General features: G+C 39.8%; 1 protein-coding gene across 3 annotated transcripts in view; it reads left to right on the top strand.

The window, feature by feature from the left end:
- The window catches only part of tiam2a (TIAM Rac1 associated GEF 2a), a 232,047-nt gene that overhangs the window by 167,256 nt on the left and 50,071 nt on the right, over window positions 1–14,720 (top strand). The window contains exon 22 of one of the 3 annotated variants that reach the window (XR_011886844.1): window positions 10,885–11,132. The exons of the other annotated variants lie outside the window; for them this stretch is intronic. The gene's annotated coding sequence lies outside the window, so the exon portion shown is untranslated. Of the gene's footprint in view, window positions 1–10,884; window positions 11,133–14,720 lie in introns of those variants that run through there. 3 annotated transcript variants of the gene reach the window in all.

The raw sequence follows: 14,720 nt of genomic DNA on the forward strand, positions 1-14,720 counted from the left end.
TTTGAGTTACTGTTACCTTCCTGTCAGCTTGAACCAGTCTAGCCATTCTCCTCTGACCTCTCTCATTAATGAGGTGTTTTTTGCACCATTTTCTGTAAACTCTAGAGACTTGTGTGTGTGAGATTCCCAGGGGATTAGCATTTTCTGAGAAACTCAAACCATCCTGTTTGGCACCAACAACCATACCATGGTCAGAGTCACTTAGATCACATTTGTTCCCCATTCTGATATTTGGTCTGAACAATTGCAGCTCTTGATCTTGTCTACATTTTTTTCTACATTGAGTTGCTGCCACATGATTGGCTGATTCCATATTGCAATAGCAAGCAGTTGTATAGGTGCACCAAATAAAGTGGCCACTGAGTGTTTATTGTTCTAATAAAATGTTATTTTAGTTTAATGTTTAGTTTAGCTCTGAACTTATCTGTCATTTCTAATTTTATCGAATTATTAAATACCTTAGTACTCAAAAGTGAGAATCCAATAGGGAAAATAGGCATAGATATCGTTTGAGGATGCAATCCAACTCGAATATTAAATATGTTTCAAGATGAGCTGTTTCCACTTCTGGTTATTTGTTTTTGATTTATCAATGATTTATGTAATAGTCATCTCTTAGAAGTTTGCAGATACCAAAATTGAGTATGTGATTGCAAATAAGCAAAAAAAACTTTGACTGCAAGAGACATCAATAGATTGTTCAGATCAACAGAAAAATGGTAAATAGAATTAACACGATCAGCGATATGTGAAGTAATGATTTGGGAAGGTAAAAAGGCAGTGAAATACAAAATGAAAAGATTTAGAAATGTAGAGGAAGAGTGGTATCTTGGGATGTATTTCAGAATTCCATGAAGATAGAAGTTTTGAATATAATAAATTGGTAAAGAACACCTTTGAGCTACTTGTTTTTATTGGTTAAGACGCAGAACATAAGTGTAGCAAGTTTACGCCAAGACTGCAGAAAACAATTGCTACAACCTGGAGTACTTGGAAGTAGGTACAGAGGAGATGTCAGGGGTAAGTTTTTTATGTAGAGAGTGGTGAGTGCTTGGAATGGGTTGCTGGCGGCGGTGGTGGAGGCAGAACTGATAGGGGCTTTTAAAAGACTCCTGGATGGCTACATGGAGCTTAGAAAAATAGAGGGCTATGGGTAAAGCCTAGGTAGTTCTAAGTCAGGAACATGTTCGGCACAGCTTTATGGGCCAAAGGACCTGTATTGTGCTGTATGTTTTTTTTTATGTTTCTTTCTATGTTTCTACTTTGTACACTTCTGGTCACCATGGAGGAGCAAAATTGTGTTGCCACTGAAGTAGTTAGTCATAGTCATACTTTATTGATCCCGAGGGAAATTGGTTTTCGTTACAGTTGCACCTTAAGTAATTAAATAGTGATAAAACCATAAATAATTAAATAGTAATATGTAAATTATGCCAGGAAATAAGTCCAGGACCAGCCTATTGGCTCAGGTTGTCTGACCCTCCAAGGGAGGAGTTGTAAAGTTTGATGGTCATAGGCAGGACTGATTTCCTATGACGCTCTGTTTTGCATCTTGGTGGAATGAGTCTCTGGCTGAATGTACTCCTGTGCCCAACCAGTCCATTATGTAGTGGATGGGAGACGTTGTCCAAGATGGCATGCAACTTGGACAGCATCCTCTTTTCAGACACCACCGTCAGAGGGTCCAGTTCCATCCCCACAACATCACTGGCCTTATGAATGAGTTTGTTGATTCTGTTGGTGTCTGCTACCCTCAGCCTGCTGCCATAGCACACAACAGCAAACATGATCGCAGTGGCCACCACAGACTCATAGAACATCCTCGGCATCGTCCGACAGATGCTAAAGGACCTCAGTCTCCTCAGGAAATAGAGATGGCTCTGACCCTTAAGAGGTGATTCTTGAGAGGAGTGTAAAGAACAAACAGTCTTGGCTAAGAAGAAGGGATTGGATAGATTGGATTTGTAATATTTTCAGGAGAAGAGATATAATAATCTGTAAAATTATGAAGAACCAGTTAGGTTCCTTAATTACCTACTGATTGGAGGTCACAGACGTAAGATTTATAGTTGAAGGTAGCTGAGAATTTTTGGTGTGAACAGACATCCAAAAATGGTCATAGTTAGAAACAGCTAATATGAATACGGTTGACGGTATGATTCTCGCTCCACAAATCTGATGATTCTTTATGAAGCACTTCTTGCTAAATAAACCAGAAAGCTGTGTGCCCTGGAGAGTTCTGAGCCTTTGAAAAGAGGAATCCTTATTTACCTATACATACATAAAAAGGCTACTGGGTAGACTTCTAGGGGGAGTGGGGGGGGAGAAAAATCAGATGTCCATTACATCTGGAGCTTTTTGTGCTGGACTACACACTTGTGTAGGCAGCAATTATCTTTCTCTCATTAATGTCAGTGTGCTTGTTACTGTCTAGTGAAAGAACTTGAATGATTCACAAGAAGTTTTTTCCAGCACTCAGAAGGCCCACCAAGGTTTAGTACCTCACTTAACAGTCATGGTTAGCTTAGCATTGCAGTTGGTTGTTCAGACAAACTGAGCAGTATGCTTGTCAGACTAGATAAGTTTCAATGTTTAGCTTTGGTAGACTATCAAAGCAGCTCAGTCTTGATCTGAAACATCAACCATCTATTTGCCTCCACAGATACTGCCTGACCAGGTGCATTCCTCCAACAGTTTCTTTTGCTCCAGGTTCCAGCATTAGTAGTTTCTTGTGTCAAAACTTAATGTTAATACCATACAACACACACAAAAAATGCTGGTGAATGCAGCAGGCCAGGCAGCATCTATTGGAAGAGGTACAGTCGACGTTTCAGGCCGTGACCCTTCGTCAGGACTAACTGAAAGAAGAGATAGTAAGAGATTTGAATGTGGGGGGGAGGGGCCGGAAACATTGACTGTACCTTCCAATTAATGCTGCCTGGCCTGCTGCATTCACTAGCATTTTTTGTGTGTTGCTTGAATTTCCAGCATCTGCAGATTTCCTCGTGTCTGTGTTAATACCATACGTTGCTTTAGAGCAAGATGATGGTGAAGGTGGGTGAAATTATCTTAAATGCTGGGTATCCAACAAAGTTATATGACCAGGTGTGACACAAGTTCATTGGTCTACCTCTACCAGTCCAATCCAGAAAACTAATATCTAAAGATTGAAGAGAGATAAAGATTAGCTTTATTTGTCACATGTACATCGAAAGATAAAGTGAAATGTAGTGTTTGCATCAAATCAAATCAGCAAAGATTGTGCTAGGTAGTCCACAAGTGTCGCCACCCCCCCAGCATCAACGTGCCCATATCTCATTAACCCTAACTGTGCGTTGTTGGAATGTGGGACGAAACCGGAGCATCCACACGGTCAAGGGGAGAACGTACACATTCCTTGCAGACAGTGGCAGGAAACGAACACCAATCTTAAAGCTGGCACTGTGAAGCGTTGTGCTAACTACTATGCTACTGTGCCACCTGAATTCCATATCTAAGATCCATTGAAAGAAACAAATGCTTATACTGGATAATTAACATCCAGCTGTTTGATAATACTTTGAACAACAAAGACAATGAAAGCTGCTGCGTTTTTACTAAAGAACTTAAATATTTAAGATTGTTTAATGTCATTTCCAGTACACAGTGTAAAGGAGAATAAAATAATTGTTGCTCCGAATCCGATGCAATACAAAGAAAAACAAAAAGATAAAGAACACAATTTTTAAAAATACAATAAATTTAAATAGATCTATCCATAAAGTGAAGTGAGAAGCAGGAGTGTCTGTGCATATGGTGACTGACAGAAAATGAAATAGTAGTAGTGGGGTGGGTTAATGGGTCAAAGCGTTTATCAATCTGCCTTACTGCTTGGTGAAAGTAACTGTTTTTGAATCTGGTGGTCCTGGCATAGATGTTATATAGCCACCTCCCTGATGAAAGTGGGACAACGGCCCATGAGCAGGTGCGTGGGATCCTTCACAGTGTTACTGGCCTTTTTCCAGCACCTTTCTGTATATACAGTTGCAAGAAAAATATGTGAACCCTTTGCAATTACTTGGTTTTCTGCATTAATTACTCATAAAATGTGGTCTGGTCTTCATCTAAGTCACAATAATAGACAAACGCAATTAACAACACACAAGCAATTGTACTTTTCATGTCTTTATTGAGCACATTGTTTAATCATTCACAGTCCAGGCTGGAAAAAGTTGTGAACCCTTTTATTTAATAACTGATAGAATCTCCTTTAGCAGCAATAACTTCCACCAAATGTTTCCTATAGTTGCTGATCAGACTTGCACAATGGCAAGGAGAATTTTAGGCCGTTCCTCCATACAAAACTGTTTCAGTTCATTGATATTTCTGGGATATCTTGCATGAACAGCCCTCTCTAGGTCATGCCACAGCATTTAATAAGGTCTGGACTCTGACTTGGCCATTCCAAAACACAAATTTTCTTCTTTTAAACCATTTTGTTGTTGATATCCTCTTGTTGCATCATCCAGCTTCTATTAAGCTTCAGGTCATGGACCACTATCCTAACATTCTCCTGTAAAATGTCTTCATGCAATTTTAAATTCATTGTTCCATCAACAGTTGCAAGCTGTCCAGGTCCTGAGGCAGCAAATCAGCCCAAATCATGATGCTCCTTCCACCATGTTTCACATGGGATGAGTTTTGGTTTTGGTGTGCAGTGCCCTTTTCCCTCCAAACATAGTGGTATGCATTTCTGCCAAAAAGTTCAACTTTTGTTCATCTGTCCACAGAATATTGTCTCAGAAGCGTTGTGGAACATCCAGGTGGTCTTTTGCACACTTGAGACACGCAGCATTTTTTTTCTGAGCAGTAGTTTCCTCCATGGTGTCCTTCCATGAACACCATTCTTGTTCAGCGTTTTTCTTATAGTGGACATATGAACAGACATTAGCAAGTTCTAGAGATTTCTGCAGGTCTTTTACTTTAACCCTTGGGTTCTTTTTTACCTCATTCAGCAATGTATGTTGTGCTCTTGGTGTGATCTTTGCAGGACACCCACTCCTAGGGAGAGTAGCAACTACTGAATTTCCTCCATTTGTAGACAACTTTTCTTTCTGTGGACTTAGGAACACTCGGGTCTTCAGAAACGCTGTTGTAGCCTTTTCCAGCTTCGTACATCTCTACAATTCTTCTAAAGTCCTCTGAAAGTTATTTTGATCAAGGCATGGTGCCCATAGACAAATCTATCTTGAGAAGAGCAGGCTTTGTCAGTGACCTGACTGTGTATGTGTGTGTGTGTGTGTGTTTATAGGGCAGGGCAGCTCTACAACCCACATCTCCAATCTCAAAATAGCTCTGGACTCCAAATAGCTTTTGTAGAAGGCATTACCCCAGAGGTTCACGTACTTTTTTGAACCTAGATTGTGATTGTTTAAATTGTGTAGTTTAGGCAGATTGTGCTTCTGTATTATTGTGATTTAGATGAAGATCAGACCACATTTTATGAGTAATTAATGGAGAAAACCAGGTTCAAAGGGTTCAAAAACTTTTTCTTGCAACTGTATGTCCTTGATGGTGGGTAGGCTGGTGCCCGTGATGCGTTGGGTAGTTTTGACTACCCGTTTGAGAGCCATTCTGTCTGCTGCAGTGCAAGTTCCATACCATACAGTGATGCAACACTTTAGGATGCTCTCTACTGCATATCTGTAGAATGACAGAAAAAAAGAAACATGGAATCTAATCTTCTGTTCTACTGAAATTTGCATATGATCTTCACATTGTTGGTATCTTGATCACCAAGTAGTGAGTCAGTAGACTCCATATTGGAGGCATAAAAACCGAGGAGTGTGTTTTTAATTACTTCACTATGCAGTGGTTTAGGTCTGGAAATAACATTCACAAAAGAAATACGAGTAGAAATTGCTGCTGGTTGTTAATAACTGTCAATTTTTAACATGTCTGAGTGGATTTTCTGTTATAATGGTCAATAGGTGTCGAGTATCACATTTACGTATCTGTTGGCATAGGGTCTGCACAACACACAGATCAACATTCTAGAATAAAACCATGCATTTATTTAATGGGAAAACTGTTGCAGATTTCAATAGGACTGGTCCTAAACTTACTGATGGAGATTGGAAACTGAGAGTTAAAGCATAGCAAGGAGGTTAAAGGGTGAGATATATTAAATTATATACCAAATATAATTCAAAATTATAATTTCAAAGCAGTATAAGAGGTTAGTGGAGTTTATTAGAAAATTGCCTCCAGTTCAACAAGTAAATTTAATATCAAAGTACATACAGGTATATGCCCCCATATTTTACTCTGAGATTCATTTTCTTCCAGAGATTCATAGTAGTTACAAAGAAACGCAATAGAATCAATGAAAAGCTACACATGAACAAAGACGGACAAACAACCAATGCTTGAAAGTGAGCCTGTAGGTTGTGGAATCAGTTCAGTATTAAGGTGAATGAAGTTATCCAATCTGGTTTAGGAGCCTGACAGTTCAGGGGTAATGACTTCCAGAACCTGAGAGAGTGGGTCCTGAGGCTCCTGTACTTCCTTCTTAATGGGAGCAGCAAAAAGTGAGCGTGGCCAAGATGGTAGGGGTCCTTGATGATGGATGCTGCTTTTCTGCACAGTATTCCTTGTAGATGCGCTCAGTGGTGGAGAGGCCTTCTCCTGTGTTGTACTGGGCTGTGTCCAGTACTTTCTTGTAGGCTTTTCCATTCAAGGGCATTGGTGTTTCAATACCAAAACGTGATATAACCAGTCAGTATACTCTGCACCGTGCATCTATAGGTTTGTCAGTTTCAGATGACAGGCTGAATCTTCGCAAACTTCTAAGTAGAGACACTAACATGCCTTCTTTGTAATGTCACTTACATGCTGGACTCAGGACAGATATGATGTTGCCAAGGAATTTAAAGTTACTGAACCTCTCCACCTCTGATTCCCTGATGACCACTGGCTCATGGACCTCCAGTTCCCTCCTCCTATAGTCAATAATCAGCTCTTTGGTTTTGCTGACATTGAATGAGAAGTGTTGTTGCAACATTCAGCGAGATTTTCAATCTCCCTCCTATATGCTGATTTGTCACCACTTTCAATTTGACCAACCATTGTGTCGTCAGCAAACTTAAATATGGCATTAGAGCTGTACTTAGCCTCTCAGTCAAAGGGGATGGAGCAGAAAATATTGCTGTAAACATTCACGTGGATCTGCCAGACAAGAAAGCAGGAACAAAAGCCTTTAGGGCAACTGAAAGTATACTTTATATTACATTGGGATAGTTCAGTGACAAGTCTAGTCACTTACTCTTCTCCTAGTTTCTTACATTTTTTTTTCAATCACACAAATAGTAGTGTGTGAAATCTGGAATGTGAAACAATCAAAACTGACTACTCAGTAACAAGACAATTCTAATAGAAGAATCCAAAGACAAGTTGTCAGCCATGATCGAATGGCAGAACAAACTCAATGGGCGAAATTCTGCTCCTATGTCTTATGGAGTGTGTAACGATTTTCTGAGTGGCCTCTCAGTCACAGATTTATGATTATCTCAAGTTCATCCCAGAAGTATGTACATCACTCAGTGATTTTGTAATAACCTAAGCATGAGGATAGAATGTGAAGCAGTAGTAGAAAGAAGCTAGCATTTCAGAAAACATGAAATGGGTGCAGTCAAATCAATCTTTAAAATTAGCCTTTGACATTTCACTGAAGGAAATGTTGTCCAGAGATGTATCTGTTAGTTAATTTTAACAGCTGAAAACACAATTTTAAAGATTAGATTCTCAGTTTTCCTCATATTTCTTCAACATTGATCACTAGGTTTACAGTCACAGTATGAGTTCCCATAATGCACTGATGCTTTGTCTTCCATTTTGACCAAACATTTCATCGAAGCAGTGGGCCTCCTAAAATATTAAAATAGTGCAGTTGTGTGTGACAAGCAAAGGATAACATTAAAGAAATATATCATGTTTGCGACAATATATATCCTACAGATGCAAATAGCCAACAGGAAAAGAAGTTCATCTGTGGCTAACAAGACAAGTTAAAGATGAACTAGATCAAAGAAAAATTGTATTGTTGTCAAAAGTGCAGTAAGCCTGAGGTTCGGGGGGGGAAAAAAATCACAATTTGGTAAAAGGAGGGTAAAAAAGCTGGAGGAAAGTATATACATATGAGTATTCTATGGATAAACATAATAGCACAGAATAATAAGTTCAACAGATATAAAAAAGACAAAAGTCATGTAAGTTATTCTGGGTACAATTTAGACTGAAACAAGATGTTATTTTGGGGACTTTGGAAATGGTAAAGAAACTGAAGAAATCGCTTAAATCTGTAAGAACTAAAATATCCTTGGTCTGTCTTTGATGGAATAAATAACAAAAACATTCAGAAAAAGTGGAGAATCACATGTTTAGAATTAATAAGGAGCTGAAATAAAAATAGTGGAAAAGCAAAGTACTAGAGAAATAAATGTAACTGAAAGCTGATAAATCCCCAGAACCTAATGACCCACGTCTCTTTGTTTTGAAGCAGATGGTAATGGAGGTCAGGAGTTCCCAACCTTTCTCATGCCATGGACCAACACCATTAAGCAAGGGTCCGTGGACCCCAGGTTGGGAACCCCTGATGGAGATAATAGTAGATGCCTTGGTTGCCATCTGGATGGATTGGTAACAAATGAAACCTTTCTAATTAAGAAAGAATGGAGAGGGAAAATGTAAGAATCAATTATTAAAGTATTTAGAAAATAGTAATAGGTTTTATTGGAGTTATATAAATTTAAATACAGGAAATCATGTTTGACAAAGCAGCCCAAGTTTTTAAGAGGTTGTGGCCAGCAAAATAGATAAAGGTAACCCAATGCAGATGATATATTTAATGTTATAGAAGGCCTTTGATGAGATATAATAGAAAGGTTAATTTAAAATGAGCAAAAGGAATTTGGGATTAGTGACATAGATTGAGAATTGGTTCACAGAAAACAGGAAGTGAGAATAAACAGATAATTACTGGTGAGAAACAGTGATTATTGGTGTTCTGCAGGGATTAATGCTGGAACCCAAATGTTTACTATCTATATCAGTGACTTGGGTGAGGAGAGCAAGTGTAAAATATCCAGGTTTCAAAGGTAGATGCAAAGAGGCTTAAGGAGAACATAGATGGGCTAAGTGATGAACAAGAACATGATGGATAGAATATAATATAGAAAAAAGGGAGATCATCCATTTTGTTAGAAAAAATTGTAAGTTTTCTGCAGCAAAGTTACTAATTGTTGGTGTTCACAAATGGATCTGGATATTCTTCTATAAAAATTACTGAAAGCTACAAGCTGGTCAAACAAGCAATTACAAAGGTAGACAATATGTTAAAGGTGTGTTGCAAGAAAATTTGAGTACAAGGGTAGTGAGATTTTGCTGCAATAAAATGAGGCTCAAATGAGACAAGACCTGGAATGTTGCATATGAGTTTAATCTACCTATGTAAGGAAGGATATACTTGTGATGGAAGACTGTAAGTTCATCAAATTATTGCCTGGGACATATGGGGAAAAGCTAAGCAGACTGAACCATAACACAGAGGGAGACCCTTTAGCCTGTTGGACTCCTAGTTGATCAATCCCATCAGTCCCATGTTCCTTCCTCATTACCCTGTAGCCCTGCAATTTATTCTTCTTTCGTACCTGTCTTCTCCCCTTTTCCTCATACCCTCCCATGGGTGGGGGTTAATTTCTGAAAAAGTCATTTAGCCTACCAGCGCACATTTGGATCATGAGAGTAAAACAGAGGACCCAGCGGACACCCACACTGTCACACGCAAAATGTTCACTCTCAACAGCATCCAAGATCAGTATCAAACATAGGTCCTTGGAGATATGAGGCAGCAGTGGAACAAAATTTTCCCTGGGCCTGACAGGGTAGATACAAATGGGATGTTTCTCCTGGACAGGATGTCCAGAACTAGAGGTATTATCTTAGAATAAGGGGTTCACCATTCAAGTTGCAGACGAGAAGAAATGTCTTCAGCCAGAGGAGAGTGAATCTTGGGAATGTTCTACCCAACAGGGATGTGGGAGCTTAGCCACTGAATGTGGTGGTAAATGGATGAAACATGAAAAAACAGGATACAAACCTGGTGCAAAGTGGTGTTGCTATTTGAGGAGGAATAACCATTATCTTTTGGATTGTAGTAGGAGCGAAGGACTAAATGCTCTACTCCTTTTTTATGTAACTGCAAAAGATGCAGCACCTACCCTTTTCACTTCTCCCTTCCAGGCCCAAACATGACTTTAAATTGGAGAAGTTATTTACTTGCACTTCTTCCCAGTCACTGCATCTGGCTCTGGTGATGTAGTCTTTACCTTGCAGAAGTCAAATTCAAATTGGGTGACTGGTCAGTTGCAAGGATGACCCTGAGCTTCCAGTTGACTATCATTTTATTTTTTCATTCCACTCTCATTCTGACCTCCTACACCATTCCATAGAGACTAAGTGTAAATTCAAGGGACTGAGTCTCATTTTTCAAATAGGACTTCAGGACTCAACTTTGAATTCAGCAGATATTTGGTCATTCCAGCTGTGAACATCAGTTTTCTAACATTCGTGCATTTTTTCCTCTCCTCTTCATTCCCCTCATCTGATATTTCAATTTTCATTGATCTGTTCCTATTTGTACCTCCTCCACATTATATTTGTTATTTAAGCAGTCTCTTTCAGTGAGCATCTTCACCATTGGGTCTTTCTCTCCAAGTATCCACCCTGTGAAAGACTTTTTTATTCTCAACAACCCCTGCTCTTCCTCTGCAACTTAATACTTGTTGTATTTAACTTTAATGAAAGTTTAAAGAATCTAAAACATTACCTCTGTCTTTCTCTTCACAGTTGCTGCTTGACCTGCTGAATATTTCCAACATTTTCAATTTGATTTCATTATTGTATACTGATTTTGTTTAAGTAGTATTTGCCGCTATATAAGTATATTATAGCACAAATTAGATCCTACAATGCACATTGCTACTTCTGAATGGATTATCAAGGTTAAAATTTCCATCTTTCTCAAATAAACATTATTTTGTAAATTGGTAATTTTGATTGCTGCACCGAAAATAGCTGCTTGTGAAATCTCTATTGACAATTACATAGGAGGTTTGTGTTAATTAAGCAGTGATTGTTGTTAGAGTTGTAAACGACCCTATTACAATGTTGATGAAATAAACACTTTTAAATCACAATGTGTAAACATTGCAAGCAGAGTTTTATTGCCACATCGTCAGTTGCTTAATCACAAAATCAATGAGCAGGACCTGCCAGCAGTTCCGTGTAGAATTGCTGGCATTAACCCAAATCTTCCAAATGGGGAAGTCCCAAACTTGTTATTTGGGATCTACCAGTGATTTTCCTGTGCTTCCAATGCTGAACTACACATGAAGTCCAGTAGCAGAACATAACGTATTGAATTCCCAAGCATTTGCATTGGAGAATCTGCAACCTGCCACAGAAATAACATGTTCATTTGTATGGAGGAGAATGGTTGCACATGAAAAGAGTATAGTGACTCCTCGTTATGAATTGTGTTTACCTTAATGTTTCAAATTATCTATTGGTGTCTAAGCTTTAAAATTATTTTAAAATAGTAATTTCAAAAATATTTGGTTGATTTTTAGTTTTTAAATTCTGAAGATTAGGGACATTCAGAAGAAGCCAAAACCTTTGACAAGTTTAACAGCTGATTTGGACTTTGCTGCCATTTTTATGTTTGAATTTGGTTTATTCTGGCTGATCACATGACAACATTATTTCACACGTAACCCAGCTGCTGCAACAGGCCCTACCATATTGATTTTTTATTCTATCAGGAAATGAACAACAGGGAATCTGGGAAAACTAAGTACAAACTTCTTCCATATGTGAGCAGCTGCAGGTTTTCACTTACTTCTGCTTCTTTATTCAATGGGCCCAATTTCGATGTTGTCATTACATTCAAGCAAGTTAAGCTCACTGTAGTTGAAGTGCAAGGAACATAGCAGCTTCAAGCATGTGTTAGATATGTGGCTGAACTCACATATCCTGATGTTGATGATCCAGTAGTGCTACTGTGCTGTTTGCCATGATGATTTGGCATTTCATTGTTTGCCTCCCTTTTGAACTATGTTGAATAAACAATAGAAACTAAACTTGTAATAAAAAATTAACTTTGTCGTTTTCTTTTAACAATGTGATCATTGTTAATTATTGTACTAATAGAATCATAGTCGTACAGCATTGAAACAGGCACACTGGCCCACAGCATTTGTGCTGATCATCATGCCTATCTTCCATATTATATTAATTCCATAACCGCCTATGTCTTGTTCATTCTTGTACCTGTCCAGATGCCTCTTCGTTGTTGTTGTGATTCTTTCTTCTACCACCACCTCTGGCAGCTCTTTCCAGATAGCAGCTACTCTTTTTATAGAAGATATATCCCTCAGATCCTCTTTAAACTTCTCCCCTTGTCACCATAAACCTATGGCTACTCGTGTTGGATACCCTTACTATAGGAAACAGACGCTGGCTATTTGTCCTATCTATGCTTCTTATAATTTTACCTACCTCTGCCATGTCTTCAGCCTCCTTCACCCTGGGGAAAACAGGCACAACCTATCCAGTCTCCAATCCAGGCAACACCATTGTGAATCTTTTCCATTCTGTCTCAAGCTCAATTTTGTCCTTCCTGAGGTATGCTACCAAGAACTGTACACAATACTCCAAGTGCAGCCTAACCAATGTTTTGTGCAGCTGTAAAATGATGTCCCAATAGCTATATTCAGTGCCTCAGTTGATGAAGGCAAACACCTCATATGCCTTCCTCACCACCCTATCTATCTGTGTTTCCATTTAAAGGAGCTATGTACTTGCACTCCCTCTGTTCATCAACACTCCCCATGGCCCTACTTTTCATTGTGTATTTTCTGCCCTGCTTTAACTTCCCATGTATCGCTTTGTATGTGTCCCATTTAGAGCCCATCTGCCATTCCCTTGCCTAATTTCCTTGTCAATTTCTTTGTTGTAACCTTTGGCAGAGTTCTTCAATGGTCACTGTACCAGCAACTTGGAATTATCTGCATATGTATTAATCATACCATTTATATTCTCATCTGAATCACTGATGTATATGACAAACAGCAGAGGACCCAACACTGATTCTTGTGGCACACAACTAGTCACAGGCCTCTGATCTTAAAAATAACACTCCGCTTCCACCCTCTGCCAATTTGCTAACTCACCCTGGATCTCATGCCTTGTAATCTTCCGGACCAGTCCATTGTGAGATGCAAACAATACCTCATAATCCCCTTGATCACCTCTTCAAAAAATTCAATCAAATTTGTGAGATATTATTTCCCACACTACAAAGCCATACTGACTGTCCCTGATTACTTCTTGCATGTTCAAATGCCAAAGAAGTCCTGTCCTTCAGAATCCTCACCAATAATGTTCCCACTGATGTGTCACTGGCCTGTAGTTCCCTACTTAGCACAACATTGGATATCATCCAGCAAGCGCGTGGAGATCGGCCATTGAGAACAGCGGAAAGAACGTTTAAAAGCGAGCAGAGTTAAGAAGGTGACGGTTATTTCTTCGGCATTTTGAACGGGGCACAACTGCGCAAGCGCATGGAGGTCGATTAGAACAGCGGGAAGAGTTTAAAAGGAAGACAGATTTACAGAGCGGGCGACGGAGTAATGGGGGACAGAGTAGGAAGGCTTTGGCTCAGTGGGACTTCAGCGATAAATGGTTGAGGCGAGGTAGGTTATCTGTTTAAAATAAAGACAGAGATTATGTGTTTGAGGCTGGTTTTCTGTGCTCCATGTCAGATGTGGGAAGTCCCCGAGACTCCCAGACAACCACATCTGCACCAAGTGCGTTGAGCTGCAGTTCCTTAGAGACCGCGTTTGGGAACTGGAGATGCAGCTCAATGACCTTTGTCTGGTCAGGGAGAGTGAGGAGGTGATAGAGAGGAGCTATAGGCAGGTAGTCACCCGGGGACCACAGAAGACTGGGAAGTGGGCAACAGTCAGGAGAGGGAAGGGCAAGAAGCAGGTGCTAGAGAGTACCCCAGTGGCTGTCCCCCTTAACAATAAGTATTCCTGCTTGAGTACTGTTGGGGAGGATAGCCTACCTGTGGTAAGCAACAGTGGTCGCACCTCTGACACAGAGACTGGCCCTGTGGCTCCGATGGGTAGGAAAAGGAAGAAGATGGCAGCAGTGAGAGGGGACTCTATAATTAGGTGGTCAGTTAGGCGATTCTGTGGACGCAAGAAAGAAACGCGGGTGGTAGTTTGCCTCCCAGGTGCCAGGGTCTGGGATGTTTCTGATCACGTCCACGATATCTTGAAGTGGGAAGGAGAACAGCCAGAGGTCGTGGTACATATTGGTACCAACAACATAGGTAGGAAAAGGGAGGAGGTCCTGAAAAAAGACTACAGGGAGTTAGGAAAAAAGTTGAGAAGTGGGACCTCAAAGGTAGTAATCTTGGGATTACTGCCTGTGCCATGTGACGGTGAATATAGGAATAGAATGAGGTGGAGGATAAATGCGTGGCTGAGAGATTGGAGCAGGGGGCAGGGATTCAGATTTCTGGATCATTGGACCTCTTCTGGGGCAGGTTATACTTGAATCCAGGGGGGACCAATATCCTGGTGGGAAGGTTTGCTAAGGCATTTGGGGAGAGTTTA

This window comes from Mobula birostris, chromosome 8 (genome assembly GCF_030028105.1).
Source record: "Mobula birostris isolate sMobBir1 chromosome 8, sMobBir1.hap1, whole genome shotgun sequence".
In the NCBI taxonomy this organism is placed as follows: Eukaryota; Metazoa; Chordata; class Chondrichthyes; order Myliobatiformes; family Myliobatidae; genus Mobula; species Mobula birostris.